At 41.8% G+C, this 10,010-nt stretch overlaps 1 pseudogene; it reads right to left on the bottom strand.

Moving 5' to 3' along the window:
- Nucleotides 1-218: 218 nt before the first annotated feature.
- On the bottom strand, nt 219-9,014 carry LOC102012489 (annotated as a pseudogene).
- Nucleotides 9,015-10,010: the final 996 nt, after the last annotated feature.

Raw genomic sequence — 10,010 nt, 5'->3', positions numbered from 1 at the left:
ACAGGTCACAGTGCTGACAGGACTCGTAAGACTGTTGTGACCGGAATAAAGCACTGGCAACAGTGTAGACTTCACGTCCACATCAGCTCTCTTTATTGCCTGTCCCACGAGGGTGACATGGAGGGCCCCGGGTTGGAGACACATATGTGGTAGCTTTGCGTCACAGCTGAGATGTCTCTGGCTTTGACAATGGGCTGTGAACCTACCCAGCCTTTGCATTAAGAGACCTTATGCTTGTTATAGTGGACACCAAACAGTCCCGTTTTCTGCTCTGAGGGGCTCTCTTGTAACACTTTGCTATACAAATATCCTGAAACGATAGCGCAGAAAAAAAGCTATGAGCACTTCTACTTAGAGACATTCAGAAATGCAAAAAACATACAGAATCGTCTCCTAGCCTCAAGAAATAATAGTACAAGCACATTAATTATCAATACAGAGGTAAATATGAAAGGAATGGAAGGGTTGCAAGCAAGCTGGGTGGGGGACGGAGTACATATCTGTCCTCCCAGCTCCTCGGGAGGCTGAGGTAAGAGAATCCCTTGCACTCAGGACATTGAGGCCAGCCCACACAACACAGCCTCAGTCTCTGAAGAAAAGAGGATAAAAGCACCTGCTCCTGGGGAGCAGAGGTTGGCATTGGAAAGGGGGGCCAGGTAGCTGACGGCTGTTTTCATCACAAGCCTTGAGGAATTGTGTGACTCTCTATCACGGTAACTTGACCGGAGTAAGAACCACCGAGCAGGTCAGTAAAGTACAGTTGTGAGATAGGTGGGTGACTGGCATCTGGGCCAGCAAACCGAGGAGGGAAGTGCCACCGTGAATGTGGGTGGCACCAATAAATACTGCAGGCTTGTAGCCCGATGGAATAAAAGGGAAAGAAAGAGGAAAGGGTTTTGTTTTGTTTTGTTTTGCTTTTTAACAAAAGGGACTTTATTTGTAAGAAGCCAAAGGGGCCCCTGGGACGACAGGACAGGCAGGCTGGCTTCTCATGGGTCAGGCCATTTGGGCAGATGTGCTTGCGTGGGGGGGCGCCTTCCGAGTCCTCTGTGTCACCCTCAGAGACAGGTGGCACTGGCTCAAAGACGGGGTAAGCTTCAGGGCCTCGGCTTGCGGCAATTCTGGAGCAGGCTCCTCCTTGGTCCGTTTTGGGGGTTCATCAGTCCTGCCTGCAGCATGACCGCGGGCTCTCTCTTGGCCCAGCATGGGTGCTGAGCCTCCTTGGTGACCCCTTCTGGGGGCCCAGCAGGTGACGCAGGGCGGCTGGGCTGGGGGTACCCCCAGGGCTGGGCTCAGCGCCCTTTTCCGGGGAGCGTTCAGAATGGAAACTCTGGTTACTGTTCTCACTGAATTCCAGCAGCATGAGAGGGCCACCTGCTCGAGAACTGGTGCCCCTGCCCCACTATCCTCGGCCAAGGGATCTCTGGATGGAAACAGAGACAAAGACAGCGTTCATTCCTTCCAACAAACCAGTTGACATGACAACTACCTTATATTTTCTTCTACCTTTAGTCTATAATGGAACTGGGAGAAAAGTCTGCAAGTAGAAGCTCAACTACAAAAGGAGTTCTCATGCTTTCATTTTCAAACTTGGAAGGGAAGGAGGAATTTAAAAGTAATGTTATCCCCACATCAGCAGGGAATGAAAAAAAGAGAATTTAAAAGAATAGAGGTATGAAATAACTACCTTTCCAATAGCACCACCGCCAGCCAACCCTCTGAGCCAGGTGAAAGTCACATCACTTAGTGTACCTTCCTTGTTGGTTTAAGCGATGTGAAGAGCGCTATCATAGTTCATGTACATGCAAACTGCATTCAGGAGGACCAGCTATAAATGATTCAGCATGATCTGGGATTTTTATAGATCAGGGCTTAAATCCAGACAGACTGGCTCCAGGTCCGTGATCTTAGCCACTGTGTGATGTCAATATTTATTTAATTGAAAATAAATATAAATTCAACTTAGATGTACGATACTTGATGTAGTCATTCCGTCCATAGTAGATGATTTTATTGTAAGCAGGGGCGGAAGACAGCAGTTATGCGGCGCAGCACCCAAGGACAGGACCGAAGGGGTGTCTTTGTCACCGCACGGGGATAGTCTGCCAGAATACGAACTCAGCACAAAGCAAGAGACACTGAGAGACGGGAAGGGAGTCTCGGTGTTGCTTAGGCCCTAGGGTCAGCTCCTTGGACTTCCTGACTGTGTCAACAGTAGAGTCTCCTTTTTTCTAGTTTGAACTGGATTTCTATCACTTCCTACTGAAAGAACCCTAATAAGTTACTTGTATAAAAGAGTAGGGTAGGTATTGGACGGCCAGGTTTAACAATCATCAGAGACAGACTGGCGAATACACTTAGCACTTTCCTTCTGGCACTTTCTCCCGCAGCTCTAGCCACCCACCCTGAAGGAGAGCTGCTCATTGAAAACTTTCAATTCACACCAATTCACAGAGTTTTGAAGGGTTTAAAACCACCGAGAAGCCAAGGAGAGCCAAGCGTTCTTGTTATAGACCATAACTACATGGTCCAAAATTGTTTGCAGTGCCTCAGGGTCTATTTCTCCAATCCTTGAACCTGCAACTTGGTGGGCGACTTGGTTTGCCCAGTGAGATATTAATCAGTGACATGCAAACAGGCATTTAAAACGCGTGTGAACGGAGAACATGGGCAAGACTTTTGGAGGACAGGTGACTGCAGAGACCGCCAGTCTTCCCGGCTAAACCCAACTGCCATGCCTGAGTGGGCACCGGCAAGATCAGCGGCACAGGGGCCGGAGTCACACAGTTATGAGGTGAATGGTCACAAAAAGCAAAGGCAAACCCACACGGTGCTGGCACTTGCTTTTGTAAAGACTTCTGAATGCCATTCTCTTTTGTGTACACAGTTTTCAAAGGACATTTCAATTATGGAGCAGTGCTTTGACTCAGAGGACTGTATAGGGATCAAGCCTCAGGTGATGGTACTGAGAAAGTAGGCAAATGGCTTTATGAAACTCTTATACTCAGTTCTTCCAAGGAGTGTGGTGTCCTTATGTTAGGCAAACCATTTGATTACTCAAGAGGGTGTTTAACTTACTTGTATTTACACAGTTTCTATGCTTTCTTTTACCATCGATTTCTAGTTTCCCTGCACTCTGATCTGATAATATACACGGGATAACTTTGATTCTTTTTTTTGTCTTTTTGAGACAGAATCTCACTATGCAGTTTACACTGGTTTTGAAATCACTTTGTAGCACAGGCTGGCCTCGAACTTGCAGCGATCCTCCTGCCTCAGCCTCTTGAGTGCTGGGATTACAGACATGTGCCACCATGCCCGGCTTTTTTTTTTTTTTTTTCTGTCTTTTTGAGACAGATTCTTTTGCATTTATTTAAGCATACTCTATGGGCCATTATGTTGTCTACTTTGGAGAATGTCACATGTGCTACTGAGAGGAATGCATATTTTGAGGTTGGATAGAATACTGTAGATGTCAATTATTTCCATTGTTTTGAAGGTTTGGTTCAACTCTGGATTTTCTTGTTGATTTTTTGTCTACTTGATCTGTCCATTTGTGACAGTAGGGTATTGAGGTCCCCTGCTAAAATTGTATTGATGTTCATATGATTTTTCATATCTTGTAGTGTTTGCTTTATGAAACTGAGTGTGCCAGTGATTGGTGCATATGTGTTTGTAATTCTTATCTCTTCCTGTTGAGTTATTCTCTTAAATAATATGTAGTGACCTTCTTTGTCTCTTATGAGTTTTGCCTTGAAATCTACTTAGTCTAAAATTAGCATAACTACTGCTTTTTTCAGGTTCCCATTGCATGGAATATTATTTTTTATCCTTTGATGTTTTTAATCTGTGAATTTCTTTTTTAATTAACTGTTCCTGTCAGCTGGAACTACCGGTGGTATGTGCATCACTGTCTTATCAGGTGGCTTGTACCGCTGGTGGTACAAACAGATCTAATCACTTTATTGGTCTTTTTACTAATAAAATTAATAAAAAGCCACCTGACGGGATAGGCACGCATGTACCATTGGTGGTTCAAGCAGCCTAGAAGTGCGACATATGAATTATGGCCCCACTGTGAACATGATAAGTGTGTTTATTATATACTGTGTATTGTTGAGTTTTATTTTTTGATCCATTCTGCCAATCTCAGTCTTTTGATTGGGGAATGGAGGCCATTCGTATTAAAAGTTATTACTGAAAGATACTGACTTACTCCTATCATGACCTTGTTTTCCTGTTGCTAATTTCCTTACTTTTCCCCTTTTGCTTAGCTGTTCATCCTGCCATGTGTATTCATTCTTTTTGACTTACTGGCATTGTTAGCTTCATTGTCTCTTTCTAGTATATCCGTGGGAATTGTTTTTGTAATGCTCATTTGATGGTCCTGAATTTCCTGGTGTACTCCTTGTAATGGAAATACCTTATTTTTCAGTGAATTTTGAAGGAAAGTTTTTGCAGAGTACACAAATCAGGGTTGGAAGTTGTTCTCTTTTAGGGTTTTCTTTTCTTTCTTTTTTTTTTTTTTTCTGGTAGCGGGAATTGAACTCATGACTTCGAGCTTGCCAGGCAGGCGCTGTGCCGCTGAGCTAAATCCCCAGCCCCTGTTTTGGGGTTTGAAACACTTCACCACAAGCCCCTTCCTTTAGTGTTTGTGTTGAGAAATCTGCTGTAATTCTAATGCGTTTATCTTTATATGTGATTCACTGTCTTTCTCTAACAGATTTTGTCTCTGGGCCCAGGTGGCACCAGTGACCCAGTAGACCCTGAGCAGGCACATGTGCCAGCCAGGTGGGACGATACAGTGGAAAAGTGCAAAGTAGCAGTGAGAATACAATCCAGCAGTTGGTAAGCTGGGTGAACCAGTGTTGTGCTTCGGCACACAGACACACAGAATGGAAGCAGCGGGTGGGGCGGCCATTTTATATGAAAGGGCTTGGGAAGAACTCCAGCAGCAGAACACCCGTCCTGGTCCCCAGATCCAGAGGCCAAGATCAGCCCCATGCCCAGCGCAAATCCCACTGGAAACCTGGCAGGAGTACACAGCACATTTCTGGAATCCGACTTGGACATAACACAGAACTGTAGACACCAGAGGAATTTTACTACTTTTATTTTTCTCTCTTTGTTAGGTTGGTTTTCCTTTGTCTGTCTGGTTGGAATTTTTTTGTGTTGTTTTGTTTTGTCTTGTTTTATTTTTTGTGGTTATTTTTGTTTTTCATTTTTCTCTTTTTGCTTTCTTTCATAATTTGGATGTCTTGCCTTTCTTCTTGTTTTCTTCTAGCCATCTTCTTTCTCTTTCCTCAGCCATCTCACTTGATTTTATGATATTTGATGCAAGTAAACACTGTCCCTTTTCTTTCTGGTTCACTTCAATGCTCCTCTGCTTTCTCTCCTATTCCTTCCCTCCTGCGGCCTCCAGCTTCCCAAGACTTGAGGTGACCATCCTTTGCCCTTCGGCTTTTCTCCTACTATATTTGACCTCACACATCTCTCTATCTGGTCCCCTACCCCTCTTAAACTTCCCCTTCCTCAGCAGGGTAAAATCACTCCACTACGGGGAAAATCATTGCACACAAGTTCCCAGTATATGTTGGATTTTGTTATATAACTGTAGAATTTGCTCCTATGGTTAAAGGTATCAGGTTAATAGTTACCACAGTGGGGCAACCCACTCGGGCCCTCCTTCATCCCTCTCTCAGACAGGAGCTTTCTTTTCCTCAACAAATATGTTCTGTTCTTAACCTCCATTGTTCCTAAAATTCATTCTTCAATTTTAGAGAACACAAACTCTTCCCAGTTATTGTTCAGGTTGGCAATTTCTATTTTCCTATATCAAAGGTCAGCCTCAGCTCCAAAGTGAGTGCAAGGCCAGCCTGAACTGTATAGTGAGACTTTGTCTCAAAAAGACAAAAAACAAAAAAACCAACAATAGTTACCACAATTTGTCAGTAGCCAGGCTGTACTTGAGACTCTTGTTATTGCTAACTGTACTACTTTAGCCAGGAGGTCATACCTGTTATAAGCAGTTTTTCTCCTCTGTACGACAACACTGTGATTGTACGGGGTCACAACCATCACCATAGTCCAGGACCAAAGGACTGGGTGCTGAGCCAAATAGATAGCAACTTCTCATCCTTACTCCATTGGGAAGGCAGGTTCTTGGGACAGACACAAAGACCAAGAACCACCTAAATCTAGAAGACATCCCTCAGAAACAGACATTTCCTAGGGAAATCTCAATACTGGGGATAAACCTATCTACCATAAGAAATCTACAAGCACCAACACAGAAAACAAAATAAAATAAAAAATAGAAAATGACAAGATGTAGAAGCAAAACGTAACCCCACATCCCCAGCTCAAGCGAGACAAGTCCGGAGCACAGTGACAGAGAGGAAATTGGAAGCTATCCACTGGTACTTTCTGACATGATAGCAACAGAAGTAAAAAAAAAAAAAAAATCTTTAAGGTGCAAAAAGAAATGATCAAAATGAAAGACATTAAAGCAGACACAGATTTAAAAAATAGAGGAGCTCAGGAAAATGATGGAAACCCCGAATGCCTGCCATAGGAAAGAATGGAATCCATGAAACATCCAAACAGAAATCCAGGTGGTTACAAAGTTCACTGAAAATATATACAACAGACTGAATTAAGGCAAGGATAGAATGTCAGGTCTAGAAGATAAGATTGTGGCTAGTGGTCATGAAAAGAAAGATATCTTAAAAATAGCAAGAGACCATGAAAAATCAATCCAACAGCTACAAGATAAAGCAAAGAAGAACAACATAAAATTGATCAGAGTCAGTGAGAAAGCTGGAGACAGTGCAAAAGCCCTTAAAAAAACCTCTTCACAGAAATAATGGCAGAAGACTTTTTTTTATGCCATTTGTGCTATCTTCTGATTTCTCATTTATTCCAGTTACTCTTAACATTAGTCTTCTTTGCATCATCTAGCAGCTGTTGGGTCTATTATTCATACCCTCTTGTTACTTTTAAGGTGTCTTTGAGTAGTTGGTCTTTGAAGGCATCTTTGTCTTCTGGTTCTGAAATTCCTTCCCCACATTTGTCGCTTCTGCTGCCCATACACTCAATACAATTTTTAATCTCCTGGATTTCTGATTGAAACTTTTTCATGGACTCTAATTCTTTGCTAAACTGGTCATGTTTTGTATCATTTTGTTTAGCTCTTCTACCTTTTTGTTAGTGTCTTCTGAAAGCTCCTAGATCATTTTGGTTACTAATTCCATTATCTGTTTAGCTATACATTCTGTGATCCTGCTGAGTACCACTTTGTTCATATTCTAATCTCCTCTGTTATCCTTTCAAGTAAATTAGGTGTGTGGCTTATATGCTCTTCTCCCACTTCATACCCTTAGATTGGCTTCAGGGAGTTGGTAGATTTGGGAGACTTTTTTTTGCCTTGTTTTCTCATGTTTCTATTGTTTTGTTTGTTGGCTTGTGCTGAAGTTTGTGAAGACTTACAGTGTTAAGATTTTGTTGATAGTATAGAGGGCTCTTTGGTTATGTGCTTTTCAGTGATGTACTAATTATAGTCCTTTGCTTCAGCCCCAAGAGCCAACCACCTTGCTTAGCTTGGGAAGGGAGGATGCAGTGTAATTGATCCAGCACTGAATCCTCTGGGAATGTCCTCTAATATTGTGAATGTCACAAATGTAACCTGAATATTGGCTTACAGAGAAACCCATTAATAGCAACAATTATGTGACCCTAGTAATATCAAGTAAAGCAGCTACAGTAGTATCATCTAAGACAAAGTGGATATTAGCATACCATAAGAAAGTTATGTACCACCCTTCACCCTGGAGAAAAAAATCCACAATTATGGTATAAACATTAAGATGGCCCAGGTATTGACTTATAGCTAATATGTACTAAATGCAAAAACTATATCTACACTAACAGCAGAAGAGAATTTAAGAGTAGTTTTATAGTGTTATTTAAGCAATACTAAGGCTTTATGGTTATACTTTTAAAGTACAGGGTGTTGAGAATGGGAAATGCAAGAGGGAAAATTTAAAACCTTAAACTATATGAGAAGGAGGAGGTAGAAGCGGTGCAAAGGATCCTGTTGTGGAGTGGAGTGATGTTTATAGAATTATGTAAAGGTAAGAGAAAAAACTGACAAGAAATAGAAGATAAAAGAAAAAGAGGGATAAAAAAGAAATTGTATGGAAATAAAAATAAGAGAGAAAAAATTAAAGTGCAAAAAATTCAAAGGGAGAAGAGGAAAAATACAAAAGAAAAGAGATAATAAGCAAGGAAAAAGAACAAAGGAAAGTTTCCGAAACCCCAATAAACTGGAGAAGAAAGAAAGAAGAAAGAAAAAAAATTGAGTATTGGCTTGCAGAGAAAACCCATTAATAGCAATAATCACGCAATCTTGGTAACAGTAAGCAAATCAGCAGACAACAAAACAAAACAAGTAAAAATAATGAAACAAAAAAGAAATTTCTCTGTGATTTTCAATGTTTTTGTTCTGAGATCTATAATTTTGGGGCAGTGTCCAAATCAAGATGTGTCCCTGCTCATGCCTGTAGATAAAAAAGGCAGCCAGACCCCAGATCTGTAGTGGATGCAGGTACCAGCAGGCAACGGGACTAGGGCAAGCGTGCCAACGCTGCAACTTTCCAATCCTAAGCCTGGCCGCTAGGCACGGGGGCAGGGCCTGTGTCCTTTAACTCTAACCCCTCAGTGGTCTCTTTCCAGCCCGCTCCTTGACTGCAGCTTCTTCCGTGGCTATGTATCAGTGTGAAGACTTAACACTGGGAGCCTTGAAGTGAAGCTGTCCCGTGGCTGTTCTGAGTCCCACCTTCAAACAATGAACTCTTCTCTGGAACGGTGTCCATACAGGCACTCTCCCCAGAGATATGCCGGGTGTTTAGACTAGAGCTACTCACCAACTGTCGCCTGTCAAAAGACTTACATGGGAGCAGAATCCCACCCTCTCCCGGCAGCCCACCGCACTTGCTGGTCCATTGCACTACCATGCTTCTCCCTGAAACCTTCTGGAGTCCCCAGTTCTTTCTGGATTCAATTCCCTAGGTTATTTTCCAGTGTCTGGAGTTCAAATCTCAGGCCAAATTGTTGCTTACCACTCTGCCATTTTCTCTTTAAATTTTATTTTGAGAGAGGGTCTTGCTAAATTTCCCACGCTGGCCTCCAACTTGTAGTCCTTCTGCCTCAATTTTCCAATGGTTGGGATTGTATATATGTGGTACAACACCCAACGTCATGATTTTCTTTTTGTCCTTAGTTTAGCTGTTTGGTATGATATATTTAGGGGTGATGTTCTTTGTGTTTATGTTACTTTGGATTTATTTGAACTTTTTTATCTGTCGAGTTTTTGTTTTTAAATCAAATTCAGAGAAAATTTATCTATAATTTTAAGTTTTGGCTTTCTTTTCTCTCCTTATATTCTTGTTCCATGTATCTTGGGGTTTTATATAATTTCACAGGTCTCTAAGGCTCTTCTTTTTTCTCTTTTTTTAATGTCAACTGGAGCTTCCTGGTATTTTTTCCCCCAGTGGTGAGAAGTGAACCCAGAGCTTTTTTTTAATTTAAAGACAGATTCTTGTTAAGTCACTACATTCCCCAAGCTGGGCATGAACTTGCAATCCCGTGGCCTTGGCCTCCCAAACTATTGGGATTGCAGGCATGTGCCACCATACCCTGCTCAGAACTTTATTAGGTATATTACTTGTTCGGGTTTATGACTCCTTATTAAGAGATAATCTGTATCATCCTCTGGTAAAATAATACTTAATATTATAAGAATTATAAGAACACCTGATATTTATATATCACCTTCAGTATAAAAAGTGCTGCCATACTTTCTCTCACCAATACCTAGGCATTACCTTTTTTTCTCTGCCTTACAGCTGCAAATGCATGTCCTTAAGTTTTGCTCACTGCTAAACACATACTCTCTTTATCTCAAATTGCAGAGGCAGTATGAATGTGTCCTTATTTTTTCTTCAATTTTT

Source organism: Chinchilla lanigera, unplaced genomic scaffold (genome assembly GCF_000276665.1).
Source record: "Chinchilla lanigera isolate Chin_1 unplaced genomic scaffold, ChiLan1.0 scaffold00001, whole genome shotgun sequence".
Lineage (NCBI taxonomy): Eukaryota > Metazoa > Chordata > Mammalia > Rodentia > Chinchillidae > Chinchilla > Chinchilla lanigera.
The sequence above is the reverse complement of the archived record's forward strand: the minus strand, read 5'-3'. Positions and strand labels throughout refer to the sequence as shown.